At 44.2% G+C, this 21,553-nt stretch overlaps 1 protein-coding gene across 12 annotated transcripts in view; it reads left to right on the top strand.

Moving 5' to 3' along the window:
* The window catches only part of Enox1 (ecto-NOX disulfide-thiol exchanger 1), a 584,295-nt gene that overhangs the window by 105,144 nt on the left and 457,598 nt on the right, over positions 1-21,553 (top strand). For all 12 annotated transcript variants that reach the window (XM_085828788.1, XM_029469169.2, XM_029469174.2 and 9 more), the window contains one exon: positions 18,333-18,404. The gene's annotated coding sequence lies outside the window, so the exon portion shown is untranslated. The remainder of the gene's footprint in view (positions 1-18,332; positions 18,405-21,553) is intronic.

Below are 21,553 nucleotides of genomic sequence, written 5' to 3' on the forward strand. Positions count from 1 at the left end.
GCTGCTCTGGATCTAGAATGCCTTCCTCCAGGGGGTAGCAGCAAGTGTCCAAATGACTCTCAGCCATGTGACATCGGTTCACCTGGGTCCCCCAGAGAGCCCACACTTAGCTCTTAGTTCTGACTGTGTCCTGCAGGGAGACCTCATTAGCATCACAAAGCTGCTCCCTTCCTCTGCCTTCCTGGCAGTCCACCTACCCAGGGGAAAGGGGAACTGGAAGAGGAGGTGATTTGCAATTACCAGGAAGTCAAACTTCTTGCAAAAAAAAAAAAAATGCAGATTGACTAGATCTGGACATCAGGAAATATGCAGAGACACAGTGTGGGAAATGTCATCTGAGTGAACTTGAAATTTGAGGCAGGCTCCTTGGCACCAAGTCCTGTTTAAAGCAAACACTGGAGAAAATGACCTTGGGGATTCTGGGAAATTGAAGAAGAGCAACATGATTTACACAATGAGGCTGAAAAGGAGAGATGTGCTTAAAGAACAGTCATTTCTAAAATGCTGTAAAGAGACATCCTGGATGTTGTTCTTTGAAAACTATTTCAAAGCTCAAATACTTATATATGTGCCATTTAACTGTGATCATGAATTTTTGTTGTTGTCCTGTGTACAACGTATGCATTGTAATTAGGCAAAAAACCACATCGTTCCCCCCCAACCCACTGTGACTGACTGAATGGAGCTGCAGTGTATGGAGGAGTATTGACTTGTTTAGCTCTTAATCCTTTCTCTCTGAGGAGGTCATATCATTTGGTGTGCTGGATGCAAACCTGGGACTTCAGTTGCTTCTAAAGACTGCCTGCTCTCTGTAGGGTGGCCATCCTCCGAAGAGGTCCAGGGCCTCGATCACAGATGTAATTATTATCTCCCAATGATTGCTATCACTAGAGTGGATTAGCAGTGCTAGTGGGACCGAGGATGCTGATTTAAAGGCCATTTTGCTCACCATGCATGACTACTCAGAAGGCATCAGGATGTGCTTCATAGTAAATATATGTATGAGAGGGGACTTCCTGGGAATCCATTTTTTTTTTTTTTTTTGGTTTTTCGAGACAGGGTTTCTCTGTATAGCCCTGGCTGTCCTGGAACTCACTTTGTAGACCAGGCTGGCCTCGAACTCAGAAATCCGCCTGCCTCTGCCTCCTGAGTGCTGGGATTAAAGGCGTGCGCCACCACGCCCGGCCGGAATCCATTTTTTTTAACCAGTCTTAATTTGTACACATTCTTCCTTTCCTTTGATTCTTTCGTTTTTGTGTTCTATCAGGTAGAAGTCTTTTCTTTCTGGTCACTTTGGTTCCTCAGTTTTAAGTCTCAAAGAAATCCAGGACAAACGTTTGAGGTGCCCATTTAACATACCAAAGCAGATTCTTGCCAGTCTCTCTCAAGATTGCCAATACCTGTTAGAGTCCTGGCTCTTCTCAGCACTTCTCACCCTGCTCCCTACTCTCAACCTGTCCAGACCCTGAGCTTCACTGCCCTTTGCCCAAATTCTCTGATCCCTGTATAACTTCAGTCATGATTGGTGGATCCTCTTTCAGCCCCCCTCTTTCCTCTCTCTTCTCTCCCCACTATGCCCTTTCCTCTGCCCATGGCCCGGCTCACTCTATTGGCCTGATTCAGTTTGGGCCCTTCCAGATGCCTTCGGCTCATATCTACAGTAAACCTTCTCTTTACCCATACCTGAGAGCAGCCATGTCCTCATTTTTCATTCACTCAGTCACAGAGATACAGTCATCAAACGCACACGAGTCAAGAACCCTACATTTCCTGGCTGCTCTTATCAGTCATTAAAGCATCGTTTCTCAGAGAACTTCAGGCACAAGAAGACAGCTGCATCAATAACTAGAACTTAAGATACAAAAAGATAAGACATGTTCAGGTGAGAGAAATATGGTCCCTGGTGAGAATTTAATGGAGCAAGTGACATTTAAAGTGCCCACCCCATGCAGTCATTCAGATTTTTGCCAAGTGAGGTTGTTTCCTGCCTAGATATGGGTCTTCAGCATTGGCTTGAGGGTCATCTCTGGAGAGACAAAAGAAGAGCTCTTGGTCCTCAGTGTTTGGTGACAGGGTTCAATGATTGACACAGAGTGGGAATCTCACATGTATTCACTGATTTGGTTTTGTGCCCGAAGCATGACATTGACCGTACTTTTCTAATAGAAAGTGAAAAATGAGACCAGTCAAAATGTTCAACTCTGTAGAAAAGCAAGAGGTTGTCTTTGTCTAGTAGCCCTGTGTAGTCAATCATCTTTGAAGAAGTTACCATTTGCTACTTCATCCTGGGATGAAGGGAGAGCTCTCAGGAAACCAACTGAAGTTGGTCTATTTTGTAATCCCAATGACTCTTCCCTAGTTGTGTTGTTTTTGACTACTGGCTTTGCATCTAATTATGAAGGGCGGAACTGAACTCAGAAATAGTCAGCACCATTAGTGTAGTGAGCTCAGGTGAGACCTAGTAGTCAGGGGATTCCAGGGCCTCTCTCTTTCTACAGCTGGGTTTTACCAAGGCCTGCTTCTGTCACCTGGGAAACACAGTAGGGTAGTTGGCCCTTCTGGATTCCCCCCTTTCTTCCCACCCCAGATTTCCCAGCTATAGATTATCCCAAGGCCATTGTAATACTTGTGGTGCTCAGAGGTCTTCTGGCCTTGCACAGCGTTCCCAAGACTAGACACCTACAAGAACTTCCGAGTTTACATAACAGCCAATTATCAGAGGAAGCTCTCCCCCAAAATGTCTGCCACTGGCATTGGCCTTGTTTGCTTATTTATTGCTCATAATTCCAAAGACGAAGGCTGAGTTACCTATTTGAATTGATGTCCCACGTTCTCCCTCTGAAATTAAGTTTGTTTTACTAGCTAATAATTCTATTCTATGAAAAAGCCAAGCTTTATTTTATAAGCATGGCAACTAGCCATTGCATGAAAAGTTCTTCATGGGCCCAAAGCAGAACATGTAAAGTGCCATTTCAAGTGCCAAGTTCTTGTCTATGCTTCTTGTTTTCTTTTACAGAATTTTGGAAGTAGCTTAATTCTAATTGGTTCCCTCAGGATCTCAACTCCTGTTACATTTACAGAGCATTTTTTCCTATAGGCATCTGGAGAGCATGAGTTGCTGCTTCGGGCATATTATCATCATCATCATCATTATTAGTTATTATCATTATTAATCATGTCTTAGGAACAATGAAAAGTCGGCTCCACTCTTCAAACTTTGAACGTTTGCTTTTTCCTTCTGTTTTGGAAAGTACTCTGCTTATTCTAATGGTGAATTTCGTTTAAGAACAACATCACTGTCCTAGCTAGCTTGAACTGTCAATTTGTCACAGCCTAGAGCTTCTAATTGAGAGATTGTCTGATCACATATTGCCCAATAGGCTGGTCTTTGGATTTTTATTTTTTGGGGAGAGGATTATCTTTATTATTAATTGATATAATAGTGCTTAGCCCACTGTGAGCGGCACCATTCCCTTGGTAGGTGATCTTTGGCTACATAAGAAAGCCAGCTAAGCATGAGCCTGGGGAATCCAGCAAGCTGCATTCCTCCGTGGTATCTACTTCAAGTTCCTGCTTGAGTTTCTGCCCTGGCTTCCCTCAGCAATGAACTATAGCCTGGAAGTGTCGGACTATCCTCTCTTCCCCTAAGTTGCTTTTTGGACATGGCATTTGTCTCATGAAACTAGAACAATCTATAATTGCACCTCCCCCAGGTAGCTGGACTGTGTCGGCTCCAAAAGAAAGATAAAGGCAATCAGATTCATAACAGTAAAGGATAGGGCTGTCTGGAAAACACACACCAAGTGTGGCTCCAATAAGCCAGCTTCATGTATGTTCACACTGTGCAAAGCATATACCTACTTAGACCTAGACCATGGAACTGATGTATTTTTATTGGCCCAGATCCATAGGTTCCTGCTGTGTAAGCTAGTGTGGGTGCATAGCCAGAGGCTCTCCCCTCATTATACTCAGTTCATACATTTTAAGACTCACATGGAGAAGCAAATACATCATCCGTAGTCCTAGGGAAAGGGAACAGGGAAGGTTGGAGCAAGCAGAGCTTTTCTGCTTACTTTTTGCTTCTAAATATTTGCTTTAGATTCTTATCTTTAGGGCTCTAATATAAGGACAGGAAATCAGATCTACAGGGTCTGTTTTGCATACATGGCTAAAAGGCTCTGGATTCAGAGCTTTAATTTTCCAAGTGGCATGAAGGGCTCAGCAGAAGGAAGCATGGCTACATAGGCGGCCATGCACTGGTTTGCAAAGCGTGCTGTGGAGAGACCTTTAGGAACCAAATATGGTGGCTGGCTGACCAATTCAGTGGGCTGTTGTTGACTGCTGGGGTAGAAACAGCATTGGCAACAATGGGAAGCTCATTTCTCCTTTGGGAAATCATGCTTTGAAGTCTGTTTTAGGAGAGCTATATCTTAAAATATTAAATATTTTCTGTCCTAAGCATAGGCTGAAAGAGTGGCAATGAGTTCCAAAGCTATTTTTTTTATTAAAGGTCTACTGATTTTGTGTGTGTGTGTGTGTGTGTGTGTGTGTGTGTGTGTGTGTGCAGGCATGTGTGCGCATGCATGCACATTATAATCCAAATAGAAGGTCTGCTTATAATTGCAATCTGGTGTCCTATTATTGGGTGGGCAGGACTTGTCCAAGCATAGAAAAACTTAATTTCAGGCTTAGCCAGCAATGAAGTTAATAATAAAACATATTTTATTGAATTTAAAACAGCAAGATTCTTGCTAATTCATTTAAAACTATTTTCCAACATTTTTCTTCCCAAGAGAAAAATTTATGTATCTGCCAATTGGGAGAAGGGCCAGGCAGACTGATGCATCCCCCTTGTCCTGCGGGAGACTGTGCAGGATGGACGACAGGTCCAGCTTCAGTGTCGTTTGTACCATTGTACATCTGTGTGACGAGGGCAGGTCTGTGTGTTGCTGTTTTAATCTAAAATGGATAAAGTAAGAGAATTAGATCTGGTGAGTTCTGAGGTCTTTCTACATCTAACATTCTATTGAAACTGAACATGTCAACAGCAGGACGATAAACACAGAGACAGGAAAGAAGTGAGCATGGTAACCTGAGGAGAGACGGTGTTGACTCCTCTCCCTTGCAGGCCTCCCCGACCTATCTCGGGGTGGTGAGATGCTTGAGTTTCCCTGATGTGCCCCTGACTCTCTTTGTCTCCAGTGTTTGTGTACAATTCTCCCCCACCTCCACCTTACTGCCCCTTCCCTGTCTCTATGGTGTAGTTGGGACTTTTCAGGTTGATGCAAGAATTATTGATGAAACTTGGGATATACTTTGGGGGGTTATTTTTATTCTATCTCCTAGGATTTGCTTTTGCTATTGTTTCAGATCTACTAACTATGACAATGATTTATTTGAGCTTTTGGGGTGTATGTTTGTGATGATGTTTGATAATCATGATGGTGATACTCACGAGGACTTCTCCCTAATATGCTCAGCTGTACTTAATGCTACGAGTCAGTTAACCCTCATGACAATACTGTCAGAAATTTACTTTCCTTATAACCATATTCCTGATTCAGGAAGGGTGAGTAACTTGCCCAGGATTTACACATAAGCAGAGGAAAGCTAAGATTCAGTCCTAGGTAACCATTCTCAGATGCCAATGGCTCTTAGACACTGGGTCTTACTGCATTTCCTCTAAGGCAGTTATGATGTATTTTACTCCCTTTTGTATACCCTTTGGCATTGGTGTAGCACTCAAGGAAAGCATACTTTGTGTAGAATTGAATTAAAGAAATATACCCAATCCAGACGCTGGAGCAGAGCATGGCTTCCTGACCACGTTTTCCAGGTCTTGGGTCTCTTGGGAGAGAGAACCTGCATCCATAGCACACTCAGGTGTGCATGCTGAGCAGGGACACATTTATGATCATAAGGTGCCCACTTCCTTGCTGTGTGATCTTGATGAATAAATTCCTTCTGGCAGTTTCTAGTTCAACAAATCAAGGTTGGAGTTAAGCAGGTCCCATTGAGTTCTGAAGCAAAGGCTTCCTTAGCATTTGCACAGAAGTATAGATGAGCTAATATGCGAGCCAAGTGGGGATTGGCAGAACAGATGGCACAGAAGGTCACTGAGCACTGTACTCAGTTATTAGAACAAAAGGAGCCTGTAAGGTTCTGTTTGCCTGAGTACTACTGACTTATTTTGGGATACAGGAGGCTTTTTCAATTATTAAGAGCATATGACACAGGAAAGAAAGACCAATATGTTTATGTTCCTAGCTCAATATATCTACCTTATTGGAGGTGTGTGTGTGTGTGTGTGTGTGTGAGAGAGAGAGAGAGAGAGAGAGAGAGAGAGAGAGAGAGAGAGAGAGAGAGAGAGAAACAGAGAGAGAGAGAAACAGAGAGAGAGAGAAACAGAGAGAGAGAAACAGAGAGAGAGAGAGAGAGACGTAAGAGAGCTAATTCTTTTTATCTTTCTTGCCATGGTACAAAATCAGTATCTTCCTGATGGGATAAACATCCCATTTAGTGCATAAAATATATTGTTTATTCATTATACTTTCTTATACCATAGCTATCAGACAGTCATATTCCTGGCAGTACCACCATCTAGAAAACACACACACACACACACACACACACACACACACACACTCACACACTCACTCTTTTAGGGATAATTGAGCCCAGTTGCCTCACTTAGTAGATGAAGAAATACAGCCTCAAGAGACTAGGGGCCTAACCAAGGATTAGGTAAAACTCTACAAATAGGAAACAGCAATTACACAGTTTGTAGACTGTTTATACTGTCCACACTTTGTGACTGTTTTTGAGATTTTTTTTTCTTATGTGAGGCTTCATGGAGAAGGCAGACTTCCCTGGCCGAGGGGGGTTTGTGAAGCTCTTAAGGAAAGCATGTCTGCCATGAGGCCACGGCTGAGAAGCACCCGGAAAATGGTCTTAAGTAACTCTTTGAAGATGACAGTGGTGTGAACTTGTTCCTTCCCTAGGTCTTCTGCTTCCAGGAGAAAAAGCTGCTGACCACGAAAGGAGTTGATATGGGAGAATGTAGGACAGGGAATCTGGTAGCATTCAATTTGAACAAAACTAGTGACTTTCTGTTTGTTTGTTTGTTTGTTTGTTTGTTTAATTCAAGGAGAGCCTACTTTTATTCCAACTTCAGATCTAAGGTGATATTGACAGCCATAAATCAGAGAAGGATCTTCTTTCTGCCGTTGTTTGAATGTAGAACTCAGGTGAACAAAAACATCTTGAGTGCTCTCAGATATAAAGAATGAAACTAAAAGAGTGAGGTGTTTACCCCACAGTCATTGTCACTCCCTGGACACCTGCTGGGAGTGACAGCAGATCTCTAGAGCATGAACAGACTCGTTTGACATTAGTGCAGGGAAGACTGTCAGTGCGAATCAGCTTGATGTTTGGCCATTAATTTTAAAACAGCATTTGGTATACAGGAAATACTGTGATCAAGGGGGTTGTTCCTGCAAAGGGTCATGGGAAATGTGAGAAAATGGGGGAAGATAAATAGCTTACATGACATTTGGTCATCTAGGCAGTGTGTCAAGTCTGGGACTTCACTTTTATTTGGCATAATGTTCAATATTATCCTCATTGCTTACGGGGGCACTCGGAATCAGGAAGTGAGGTCATTTAGCCTTGATGACATAGCTAGCAAGCAGTTGGGCCTCCGTCTAGATCTGCGATTTTTCAGCTCAGGATAGATTTTATATGATGTCAGCGGCTAGTCTTCCTCCAGTTGACACAGAGTGTACGGATTCATTGCTTTTCTCATGGGCTTGACAAAATACCAACAAAGTCAAGGAAGGAGAGTTGTTTTGGCTCAAGTGTGAGGGTGCAGCTAAGCATCTTAGCAGACATCCTGTTGTATTGCCTTGTCGGTCCTGACTTAGAGAAGAGCAGAGAGTGAAAGCCATAGGACGAGTTCTCCGCAAATGGTGACCGGGTTATGCCCTGCAATACCTACAGTGAGTTGAGAAATATTTGAAGCCAAAAAGCATTTCCTATGCCTCCTACCCACTGAAGTCGTATCTTAATGATAGCACTCCTCAGTGAATGGGCTGTCTACCCTGCCTGTCTCCTCCCTGGCTGGGAGTCATGACGATCTACTGATGCTCAGCCCACACATTACCAGCCCCACAGGACATCAAATGCACTGAATATTCAGATGCGTCAGTGTATATGGCTTGACATCATCATAAATTGAACCACTATAAATGAAAGAGAATCGATTTACGAAGCAAGAACAAAACAGGTGCACCCAGGAAAGCACAGACCCTCAAAAAGATCACAGTTTTGAATGCAATTCCTTCCCCCGTGGGGCACTGTACAATTTGTGCATAGTGAATCTCTTTGTCTCTATATGTACCTAATAGTACTTCTGCCTGATTGTGAGAATGGAAAGGCAAAGGAGGTAAACGGTGCTTTTGGCAAGAGAGTTAGTTATGTGCAACTTTACAGGTTCTTCACACTATGAAATAGTGTCTTCATAGTACCAAGTGCCACGCAAAGATAACAGGACATTCAATGTGGCCTCAAACTGAAGGGAAGAAAGAGTCAGGGTTCTAGAGGGAGGTGGTTTTCACTGTAAAGGATGAAGAGGAGTAAACATTTTCCCTGTTCATGACCACCCAGATCTTTCCATTGCCAGTGGTAGCTGCCTTGGCACCCTGAATCCTTTTGTTCCCAACAGAACCGCAAAGTCACTTTGAGATGCCCCATGGCGGTGCATGGAGTTCCATCTTGAATCCTCCTTTTTTTGGTCTCTGCTCTGCTTTCTTTCCACCATTCCTATTTGTGTGCTTGATTGCTCTCCAGGCCTCACAGCTGCACCCTCTCTGACGTTGACTTAATACTTCCCAAGGTTCAGGCTCTTTAGTTTGGACCCAGTGCTGGTCTGGGTTAGTTCCAGTTAACCCTCACACTCACCAGCTGCTCTTCTGGTACTGCCTCTGCCAATCCATCACTCTGCCAAAAGGAGAAAGAACATTTTAATGTTGGAAGAAGGTAGAATTGGAAACACTATGTGCCCCAGCAGTGCAGCAGTTTCTACAGGACAGAAATACAGGGAAATAATGACATGGATAGAGACTCTTGGCTTGAAACCCTAAGAGCAGTTTCTGAGGGTGGCCACCTGATGGCTTCTCTCATGTCAGGGCAAACACCAATTCTCATAAAAGCATTTGGTTAAGCCCATTAGTGAGAGAGGAGATTGAATACTGTCCTCATTTACACAAGTGCTTCATGTTTAGCCCTGAAGAATGATGATTCTAATCTAGACGAGAGGTCAGTGTGCAACTGGCCAGGCTTCTCAAATTTCTGTCCCCTGGGCCCTCTTCTTGGAGTCTTCTCAGCCCCGTTCTTGTGGGAACCAGTAACAGTTGTCCCTCTGTGAGGGTGTGATTATAATGAGGAGTTTTTGGAAAATAGGGCGGAAAGCTGCAGAGAGAATCATACGAATCAAACAGGAAAACAGACACCCCCCCCCCCCCAAAGAGGGACAAAATACATGACTCACGGGGCAGAGGCACCCCTCCCCCTCAGTGTTTCCTTTCAGACTACAGAGTGCCATAAGGTGGGTGTCCTCAGAGCTTCCGAGGAACACCTGGCAGGTGAGAGATGCAAGGTTTGATTTAAAACCTGTCCATGCTGTGTGTGGACAAGACAGTACACTCTCCAGGCTCACCCCACACCCCCCCAATGGTTGCTTTCCTTAAAGAACTGAACAAGCCTACATTATTAGCACGTTCTAGGTTAAATCTGTCTCTCCTATAACTATAATGGAGACCGTTGTTCTTTTCCTAAAATCTGTTCAAGTGGTTTTGTTTTTGTTTCTGTTTTCTGAGACAGGGTCTCCATAGGTAGCTCTGCTGTCCCAGACCTCACATGAAGCCTGGCCTGGCACTCCCAGATCCTCTTGTCTCCATTCTCCCAGATGCTGGGGTTAAAGGTTTGTGCCACCAGATCCAGCTTGTGTTCAGTGTGTTTTCTTTTCTGTTTGTGTGTGTATGTGTTTGCACTTATACATGTATGTAAACTGGGGGCCAATCTTAGTTGTCCTTCAGGCATTCACTGTTTCTTTTGAGACCGAGTCTCTCAGAGGCCTGGAACTCACCAAGTAGACTGACTAATTGGCCACTGAACCCAAAGCATTCTTCTGAGCTCTGCTAAATTCTCAGATACCAAGGGCATGCCACCACACCAGGCTTTCCACTGGGGCTCAGGGGAATCCCAGTCAACAAAGTCAGCATTTTAATGAGTGCACCATCTCCTCAATCCTGTTTTTATTTCTCTTTCTGAGACAGGGTCTTGCCATGTAGCCCTGACTGGAATAGCACTATCAATGAGGACCTAGCTTGCCTGGAATTCTGGGTGATCCCCTGCCTCTGTGTTCACAATGCTTACATAAAAAGAGTGTGATTATAATGTAGGCTTGTTCAGTTCCTCTAGTGTTCTCTGAGAAAATAATTGGTAAGCGTTCCAGGTGAGGATGTATATTCAAATCCCATGAGGCCACTGAGTCCTGGTGTGTGTCCTTCCCCATGTGGATTTCCGAGCTACGAGTTCCCAGGAGGGCTTTGCATGACCATGCGCAGTAGAGACCTGTTGTTGATAATTAAAATGTCTATTTAAAAACCTGTGTCACACTGCACCTTAATATTTGATTTTCTCTCCGTGAGGCTGGCTTTGGTGTTAATGATTTTTTCATTTTTCTCAGCCACATTTTATGGATTATTTAACTAGCATCTATGGCAGGCTGAGACAAAAGGAAAGTGGAGGAGGAAGGTGGCAGCACCGCCCTTCCCAGCCCTTACCTCATGCTGCAAGGTCCTCACACCAAGAGCAGTGCCCGCAGGGCACCCTGAAAGAAATGCAGAGGTGTGTGGCTCACGCTCGCTCGGTGTCCTTGGTGAGAAAGCCTGGCCTCTTCCTTCCATACTGCTGCTGACTGCCTGTGAGATCTCTTCTCATTCTCCTCAGCCTCCTTCAAGTTCCTGGAGACAGCGATGAGGACAGCAGTCCTTTCTCTCTACTCCTAGGAAAACTGGAGAAATGCAGAGGCAGATGGATCCCTGAGTTTGGCGCCTGTCTGGTCTTCAGAGGGAGTTAGCCAGGGCTACACAGAGAAACCCTGGCTGGAAAAGCTAAGAATAAAACACAACAAAGAACTGCAAAATCACTATATTGACATTACATACATTTGATCACATATAGATGCATATATAGTCACACACGTATATATGTATATATATATATATATATATATATATATATATATATATATATATATGGATACACACACACACACACACACACACACACCAAGGAAGCGTGCTAGTTAGTTTTTGTCATCCTGACCCAAGCTAGGGCCATCAGGGAAGAAGGATCTTTAGTCTAGAATATGTCTTCATCACACCGCTCACCAGGAAGGCCTGAGGGGTGGTTATCTTGGTTATCGATCAGTGTGCGAGGGCGCATCCCTCTGTGGGCAGTGCTACCCCTCACTGGGTTCTGTATTACAGAAACAAGCAGGCTGAGCAAACCATGGAGTGCAAGGCTGTAAACAGTGCTTCCTCATGTTCTCTGCTTCAGTTCCTGCCTCCAGGCTCTTGCTTGGTCTCCTGACTAGACTTCTCTCTAGGAGAGACTGCCATGGGGACAGGTAAGCCAAATAAACCCTTCTTCTCCAAGCTGTTTTGGTCTTGGAATTTCTCACAGCAACAGACAGCAGACCAGAACAAGAGGAGATGAAGCATAAAACGTGTTACCTGACCCATTTCCCCTCCACAGCATCCACACTCATAGGGCAGATGAGGGTCCCTTCCCAGGGTTGCATATTCAGGACATTTGGACCCATCTGTGACACACAGCTACCACTGCCACTGTGGCATCATATAAGATAGTCTCTGCTCTTAAATCTCCCGTGGTCTGCCTAGTCATCTATCCCAGAACCGTCACCATCACGTAGCTTATGTAGTCTTCTGCATGGACTTCTTTTGGTTGTGAGTATGAATTCACATTATTAAACGCGTATTACATGAGTTTCAGAACTCTCTGATATATTCTTTTGTTTCTCCCCCTTTGGTTTGACTTTAAATGTACATTGAATTCAGCTAACAGCTCTGGTCACATCCCTATGTTGTATCTTCTTCACAATCTACTGCCCTGGGATGTTTTCAGCTTGTTTGCTACCTGTCTCTCCCACCAGAACTCCAGCTTAGTGAGAATGGAGTTCCGGTCTGTCTCCAGCCAAGGTGTTGTCACCATAACTAGAACAGTGTGTCTGCGTAGTAGGTGCTCAGCACTTACGCTGTAAGAGCTGCATGCAGTGTGACTTGAACAGCAATTCCCTTTGGCTCTCGTCTTCTCTCCTGCTTGGTTTGTAAAGGTGACAAACTCTTTTATTCACTTTGCTCCAGGTTTCCAGATTCTGTTCAGGGGACGAAGCAGAAATTCATGTTAAGTCACCGAGTCTGGGAATTATTTCTTGTTCACCTTTGGCTTCTGAAGCTCCGTGGGTTGTCCTCTGAATTTAATGGGCCCCAGGTGAAAGGCAGTCTGAAGCTTCGGTGGGAATCAGTCACACGACAAGAGAGAGAGAGAGAACGAAGGCAGTAGAAAATGATGAAGGGAAAGTAGCAGAAATGTAGATTCTAACATTTATTGAGTCGTGCATTGTATTCAACACTGTGTATAATATAAAGAGTGAATTAGGGGACAAATCTGATATAAAATGGGCAGGCACACACAGCACCACAGGGATGAGGGCTTTTCTGTGGATGTTTGACTCATTTACCAAACCATAGTCTGATCAAAATATAGGCTCGTTCTTGAGAGAAATAATACAGACTCTGCTTGTGGCTCAGTGGTGCCCCTGGGGGCACAGAAAGGCCCACAATTTCATTATTGGTTTTGTAAGTAACTTTCTTTAATGCTAACAGACTTTCTGGGAAGGCCAAACAAACTGAAGCTGAGTTAATGTTCTCATTAAAATGTTAAAGAGGCCTTATTCATGAAGGACTGGAGCTGTGCTTGCTTTATCCTTGTAAACTCTGAAAATCTGTGGTGATCTCTTACAGAGGGTTCCCCTGGGTCCTCTGTCACCAAAAGCTTTGCTTAAGCAGGGCTTGGCAGCCCCTGGGCATGGAGAAGTTGATCCCCTGTACTGTCTTCCAGGGGATACTGGAGATGGGGTGGCTCCTCCATCACTTTGCTCTCTTCCAATAGAATCTGCTTGGATTGAGATGAAAGTAGACGATGTCTAGAGATGCTGAAAAACTGGTGAAGCCAGGCAGGTGTGGATGACAGTCCTTCCTGACTCTCTGCCGTACCTCAGCATGGAGGTTTAAAAACTGTAATAGGACTTTGTAGATAATGAGTGTAGATGCCAACCAAAATGCAGATTTTATTTCTGGGGGGGAAAAAAACCAACAACGTTTCCCAGGGTCTTTATCGTCAGAGTGTTTATTAGTCAGAGCTTCTTGAGGGGAATAAAGCAGGGAGGAGCCGGTGGCACAGATATCAGGATAGTCTTGCTTTACCCAGCTTGTAGGTGATGGCGATGTCGCCCAGGTAGCGAGTGGCTGATCATCTCTGGTTTGATTTCCACCTGGCTGAAGGTCTTGCTGTTGTTCATACCCGCCATGCTGCCTACTATCTCTGGCAGGATTATCACGTCCCTCCAGTAGGCCTTTACCACCTAAGGCTTTCCATTGGCAGTGCTTGAGTACTTCTTCCTCCCCAGGCGCTGCCTCTATCACGAGCTGGACAACACCATCAGCTGCTCATAAGACACACCCAGCAGTTGGTCCAGGTCCACACAGGGGTAGGTGAATTTGCAGAAGGTGCGCATCTTCTACTCCTCTGCTTCAGTCATCATGGCGGCTGCTCATGGAAACTATTTTATGATATCTATCTAGATAAGACTGAAATTGCAGAATGGTGTTTTTCATACAAGTAGAAAAGCATACCACTGGAAGATTCAAATTGAAATTTAAGGAGAATCAGTTCAAACACCCCACCTTTGCCCTAAATCCATGCTGTTAGAAAGTCCCACTTGCTGGATGATTACAAATGCGGGTCTCATGCTCTGCACTTTTGACATAAGTGGTACATGTAGTTTCTAGGCAAGGGTCTAAAGTAGCATAGGGGGAGAGTAGTCTAGCCTAGGTTCATGGCTGATGTTCCTCAAACAAAAGACACAAAAAGAAAGACATAATTTTTTTTTTAAAGTTTGTGTGTCACAGTGGAGAGACTTCATACCACAGTGACCTCAAACAGTTGTTAAGCAGATGGGGTTTGATGTTACCTGTTAAAAAAATGGGTAGTTGTGGAAAAATAGGTTTGGCAAAGGAGTATGATCTACTGGCAATTAATGGGAAGGGGTGTACAATTGCTTAAGCTGCTCATAGGACACACCCAAAGTCCTCTTGGTGTCCCCATTTCTTTGGCTCCTTTCATTTGGGCTTACTTCTCACGTGAGGATCTCCTGGTCTGCTTCAATAGGTCAGAAAGGATGGGCAGATAAAAAGGGCAGGAGGGGTGATGGGGGAGACCTTCCTGCCCTGCACTGTTTTCTCAAATGCAGTGTCAATGTACCTGGGGGGACTGTGTCCCCAACCTATTAATTGTAAGTAAAACTGATGAGTTTTAAATATTTAATTCCACCTAGATCAGACTAGTGTTGAAATATGCATGTCCTAGGAGCATCCAAAACATTTTCTTTTTTAAAAAGAGACCTTTTTATCCACGTGAGTACTGGGCATTTATAAACCTTCTGGTGTGAGAGCCAGAGACACTGTGGGTTATGACAGATGATCCTGCAAGGTGGTCGACTCTCTTCAGCTTCTGCATTGCTTTGGTGTAGGGGTTCGATGCTTCCAGCCCAGCCCAGTGACAATAAGGATGTTAGCCTTAAGAAGAACCTCCAATAATTTCTGTGGAACACCCACCGATGCTGCAAAATGAGAAGCATGCTTTTAATTACAGAGCAGTTCAGAGTAGCATGTACCAACCTTGCAGGTGGGTTCTTTGCCTCTTGGTTGATTGACAAGGAGTGTGTCTTGCAGTCCCTGGGTTACTGCTCACCTGGCCCCTGCATTCCGAGTGTGGCCTCTCACGGTTCTGGCACGGGTCCCTTATTATCTACTGATTATTCACATCTCCTCTCAAAGTAGGGATCCAGAAGTTGACGTGGTCTGTGGAGCAAGTGCATTCTGGAGAGTTTTCTCCATTGACTAGAAAATGCCTGTGTGTGGTGTTCAGTGTGTGGTTAGTCCCCTCCTCCCCGTGAAGAAACATAGCTGTGTGATGAGAGTAGAAAACCTAAACAAATCACCATGGAAACACACAGGATTTAGTAATGTTCCACAATGTATCAAGTATTATTTGATAACATTTGACTGCTTTTTAGATTTTTTTTCCATTTTCAATTTTTTTTTTTTTTGGTTTGAATGTTAGCTGTCACATCTGACTGCTCAGTGCCCCTGCCCAAAGCAATATTTCCCACTCTGGTGCAATATTCTTGATCCTGTGTTGGGTTTATAATTAGATGACAGAGCCAAAAACCCAAGGCAAGTTTTCCAAGACCATCAGTGTGAATTTTAGTATTTTCCTCAACTAGGCTATCTTAAAACTTATGCTGACCAGTGTGTCCATTGCTTGGTTTTGAACCCATTTATCATCACATGTTTAGGGATCATAACTTGTGCCAGGGGTGTGTACTACGTCCAGGGACTGGGATTCAAAAGATCAGCAAACCAGATTCTGTCTGAGCTTTACTGAGAGTTCACAGGTTGAATATAAAAGAATGAACTACTTAAAGAAAATCAAAGTTGCTTCTTAGCAATTTAAGACTATAGGTGAGAGCGCCAAATATCAGCCTGTGCAATGGGGTTCTCGTTAAGTGCATTTGATATGAGATGTAGTACCGGGCATTTCTGTATTGTGTACCACCTTCATCTATTTATCAAGCTGTACCTTGGAAGGCTTCCTGATGGGACAGCAAAGGAGGCTTCCCGTGTGCTGTATTGTGTCTTTGTCAAGCAGCTCTTCTTGAGCTCTTGTTGGTGTCATTGAGATGCCCTTGCACAGGGGATGGGGCCAGCTTCCCTCATCCTAGGAGGGTCTGGGGTCTACATAAAGAGAGATGAGATTAAAGATAGGATTACTCTCATGGTACACTTGGGCAAAGGCAGAGAGTAGCTGAAACCCTTTGCTTAGTATATGTTACCTTCTTCCTGCTTTTTGCACATTAGCTAAATATTCTAGATTTGTCCCATATTTTTAAATGCCAAAAAAATGCTAAGCTGCTGCATTTTTCTAAAATCGCCCTGCCTCAACTGTTGACCTGGAACAGGGTAGGAGGTTCTGAGAGGTCCACGTGTTACGTTGATATAATAGAAGAGTCCAGCATTGTCCCTGTCACTGCTAAGCTCTGTGTTCTGCTGGGCTGGCTGCATGCTAATAGCAGCAACTATGCTCCCTGAGAGGAAAGGGGGCATAGAAGAAGAGAACAAAACCTGGGGATGGCAGGGGGAAAGGAGAACGTGGAAAGGATGCACAAAGGATGTCTGATGTTCCCACTTTCTCTCTCCTCTGTTCACAGAAAAGACATGGTAACAAAGCAGTCAGTTGAAGGCGGGGGAGGCGGGTTGTGTAAAGAGAGACCAAGGTAGGGATAGGAGGGCAGCTGGGGTGGAAAGGGAACCAGAGAAGCCTCAAGAATAAGTGAGGGGGGAGGGAGAGATAAGAACTATTTAAATGCAGGAAACAGAGATGGGCACAGAGAGGGGAGTGCACGCTTTGGTCATACCGAGAGCCCTCAATCGCTCCCAGTGGTGCACCTAGCAAATAGCCAGTGTCCCTCGCGGAGGACATTTTTCTGACTTTTGTATTAACTTTAATGCGATTCCCTTTATGGCTCCTGTATGACTGGCTGAGGTTTCATTGACACTCTCTATGATCAAATGGCACAGAGGCACAGTTCTGTTATCCCTTGCTGGGTGCCGCAGACTTCCGAGTCCGTGCTTCCCACATTTGATGTTTGCGATTCCTACTTGTCTACAGGTAGGAGAGTTAAAAGGGGGGAAAAGCATACCCCAGGGCTGCCACGGTTACGGCTCATGCATACAGATATTCAAAGAGGCTGAGAGAAACATAGGCTAACACAGTCCAGGATTTTCTCGAGTCCCAAAGACTCTTTCCTTTCTGGTTTGGTTACATGCCTTGACATTGCCGTCCCTTCTGTACACTGTCCCTTCTGTCCCTTCTGTAGGGTCTAATTTTTGTTATAGGATCCACCGCAGCATGCCTTCCAGACAGCCCACACTGGGCAAGGCACTTTCCAAGCAGACACGCATAACCCAAAGCATAACTTTCTGTTAGAGCAACCATGCATGCCATGCTACAAATTTTGTTTTCCATCTTTTGACTCTTTGGATGACATTGCTTTTTTGATGTTGCTCTATGTTAATCTATGTGTCCTGGAAAAGGAAGGGAGGTTAGGCAGCAGCAGAAGGTTTTGGAGGGGTCAGGAGGCCATTTGTCCTCAGATTTCCATACTTGCCTGTAATGAAATTGTGGGCTTCAAATCTGGGACACTCCATACTTTGTCCTAGGAACCACAAGCATGACGTTTGAGGGACTTTAAAACCACGCTCCTCAGGTTTCAGAGGCCTTCCAAAGGCCTCATGAAACTGCAGATCCTACTGCTGCATGTCTTTCAATGGGTTCGCTCTCCAGGCTGATCTTATTGATTACAGACCATGCTCAGAAAAAAAGAGGGCTTTGAAATCCTATTTGGGAAATTGAGTTTTAGCCTGTCCATCTTTCTTTCTTTCTTTCTTTCTTTCTTTCTTTCTTTCTTTCTTTCTTTCTTTCTTTCTTTCTTTCTTTCTTTCTTTCTATCTGATTTATTATTATTATTATTATTATTATTATTATTATTATTATTATTATTTGCACCCCCACATTAGGTACTACTGAGGCCCTGACTCTTAACACCAGACTCAATGTGACAAACTTTAACAACAAGGGCTACTTTAAAGCAGAAATATTCTGAGAAAGATTGACAGCTTCCAGGTTGTGTTTATGGCAAGCCCTTCACAGATATTGATTGCTCCCAGGTTAGCTTGGTGCAGAGCCCTTCCGCAAGGGCATTCAGTTGGAATGGGCCAGGGTTAGAAAGGGCGACATTCAGCTCAAGTTCCTCGTGTGAAACCTTGCATCCGCTTACACATGTTCCATCAGCTTGGACATTGATGTTTGAAGTTTCTTCTAACAAGATGCCCTTTGTTTTACAGGTCCTTGGCAGCCAGCATGATAAAGTATTGACAATACGCGGAGGAGAAGAGAGAGAGACTCACATTGCTCAGGTAAAGCTATGGTCTGTGGGGCACAAATGATGAGCAGGACTATGTCAGGATGTCACTATGGGAACTGACGCCATCCCACGGGCCTGTGTCTTTCTGTTAGTGTATGTCGCACAGTGGTGTTTGTTTCAGGGGTCAGTGATATAACTGACCCCCAGGGCACATCTGCAGGAGGAGGCCCTGCAAACCAAACGTGCTGAAACCCAACAGTCACGGGAGACCATGGACCATTTTCTACAGAGTAAATGTAGAATTTTTGCTATCCTTCCTCCTTTTTACTTTATCAGAAATCTATCTTTTCAACATTAATGTAAATATGTAAATACTAAGACTTCAAATTAAGGTCTTTTCTTTGCCTCATTATCTGAAGTTGTACTTCTTAGTTTCCTTTGATTTTTAATTTTTTTCTAGAGGCATGCCTCATGACTTTGATTCGCCCAAACAGGTCACTAAGATTAGTGTTCCATTAACTTTGGCTGCCTTCTTTTCTTCCTAATCATCTCTTCAGAGGATTAGACGTCCCCACTGGAGACAGACCATCTCTTTCTCATATGGCCTTTGTAACTCCGACATAGATGTAGAGATCAGGCTAGCAGAACCGAGGCACCGGTCAGAAACGACCCCCATCCAGAGCCCAATTGACCATGGCGGTTTTTGTGGTTGGGTTTGTTCTTTGGTAATTTAATCTGTATCATTGTTTCAGATATTGACGCTGTGTCCACAATCAAGGTGTGCTCAGGGTTTCTTTTTGGTGTTGTGAGGAAGAATAAATTCCAGCTGGAGATTCCAGTATGCCAGGCATGTCTTGGCTTGTAGAGGGCACCTTCCGCTCACTTCTTTTCCCATCATATTCCTTCTATGCCTGCCTATCTCGGGGTGATCCTAATGACCCACGTTTAAGTTCATCTTCAGGGCCTTTCCTACCTGTTCAAACTCCCAAATAAAGACACGGAGACCTTACATTTATTATAAGCATTGGCACTATAGGTGGGTTGATATTCTAACCCTCATCTATTCTAACCCTCTATGGCTGCCTACTACCCAGACATGGCTGATCAGCTCTTTCTTAACCAATCAGAAATGACGGTGAACAATTTTTACACAACATTGAGACAGGAGATGCCTGATAATGTCAATATCATGACTGCGACTAGATCTTTGGTCACAGTAATCAGTGTCTGAATACACAGTGCACAAAACCATCCCCCAGCAAGGCCCCCCACTTCTAAGGCAAGTGACATTTATATGCTCGGAACTTCTGATTTTTTTAGAGGGACACAATTCGTCTTCAGTACTGTCCAAGGCATACTTCTCTTGGTATTCCCAAACAAGTTTAACACCCTGCTTGTTTCTTAATATTTATGGAAGGAGGGAAAGACCACAACGATCATGACCAAATGGAATCGGGAAAAGCAATGCACATTTATACAAGAGTCTCTGCAGGCGTCATACCCACCCTTAGCTAAGGTGAACTCTGTTCGGTATAGTCCAAGTTACACAAGCCTGTAAACAGACAAGATGCCTCTTTGAAAAAGTTACATAGAAAGTGAGTTTTAAAATGCATGTATAGCTCCTGGCAGGAGTGGTCCTTGCTTCTCTGCTGGCATCCAGTCTGAACCATCCATTTGCATACTGCCTCCACCAGCCCCTCGAGGTATCTGCGCAGCCAACCCAGCTCAGTTTAAATCATGGCTGGGCTATTCTTCCTTCGCAGATGTTTCACTTTGCACTCATTAAGTCTAATGTGCTGTTTCCTAGCTCTTAATTCATAAATGCTATCCTGAAGTGAAGCTGCCCTCACAGCATCTTCTCCCCTTTCTATGCCTCTTTAGCTCAAATTATCAGAAGCCACCCTTTTAGCATTCAGGTACAGGCATTGGTCAGACATTAAGACACTGATCCTCAGGTAGAACTTAATGGCTCTGTTTATTCTTAGAGCTGTTTGTTTGTGAAATCTTCACATCCTCTTAGCTCAGTGCTTTCTGTCCAAGTCTGCCTGTGTAGAAAAATATTAGCTACACGAGCTAGGAGGAAGTCTCTGGCAGAGAAGAGTAGAAGGCTGGGGGGCAAAGTTTTCTCTCTGGAATGAGTGGACAGGTTGAGAGACCTGTGAGTTCTCTTATGCTCAGGCTGGAGCAGCGCTGTATGGAGCTGCTTTAGGATGGTAGGCCATATCTAGATATGAAAGGTCAGATCCAGGCTCAGGGTTCCTGAATGCCTACCCTGTGGGCCCATTGGAACCCCTTCCGTGCAGGCATTTCGAGCCCACAGGAGTTTCCATGGTCCTCGGGATGAAGATGAGGATGAGTCTTTCCCATAGCAAGTCTTGGTTCTAACAGAATTGGATTTCTAAGCTGGGGGGAGGCAGTGCAGTGAGAAATGGACCTACAAATTCATGTTAGCCTCTTCCCTACCAATGTGTGTCTTTAGGAAGTTGGTAAATCATACAGCAGTTATTTATGGTGCGTGTGATGTGTCCCACCAAATGACACCGAGGAATGCACAGCTTCATCTGGCCTCCACAGCTGCTTTCTTCAAGACTTTACTGCCTTTGATTTAAGGGCTTCCGTAGCGTTCCGTGAGCACTTCCCTTGTTTGGTTGGTTGAAATGTCTAGAAGGCTTCCTTAAAGTGAAAACAGCCAAATTTGCTTTAGTCCCACTGTGATGCCATCAGGGTGCTGGTGGGATTGCCCTGTGTGGCTGCATGCAGAGCAGCATGGGCAGTTATTTGCTGGTTATTAAACTCTGACAAGCTGGGCGGGGAAGGATCGCACTGGGCACTACTGTGGCAGCAAGGTCCTAGTAGTTCTTGTTTTAATAACTAAGTCACTTCCTGTGGGCCTTGGTACTCCTCTCTTATGGAAATAGCCCAGCAACAAAACTCCAGGCCCCTCTAGCATTTAAACCCCAGTTGTCTTTGTGGCCCAGTCTTTTCTCTGCTACTGTTCTGCATTCTTCAGTTTCACTGATCTAAGATTTGAGAATTTGGACATAGGACATTCAAGGGATACTAATATTTGTTGATAGCTCAGATTTTAAAAACTGAGTATTTTTTTATATTTTATATTCACTTAGTTAATGTTTAATTTGGTGGAGTTTAAAACACGAACCTCTTAAAGGCTATTTATTGTATTACAGGAAGTATCCTAAT

The sequence above is a fragment of the Mus caroli genome, unplaced genomic scaffold (assembly GCF_978045245.1).
Source record: "Mus caroli unplaced genomic scaffold, Mus_caroli_1 scaffold_12, whole genome shotgun sequence".
Taxonomy (NCBI): domain Eukaryota; kingdom Metazoa; phylum Chordata; class Mammalia; order Rodentia; family Muridae; genus Mus; species Mus caroli.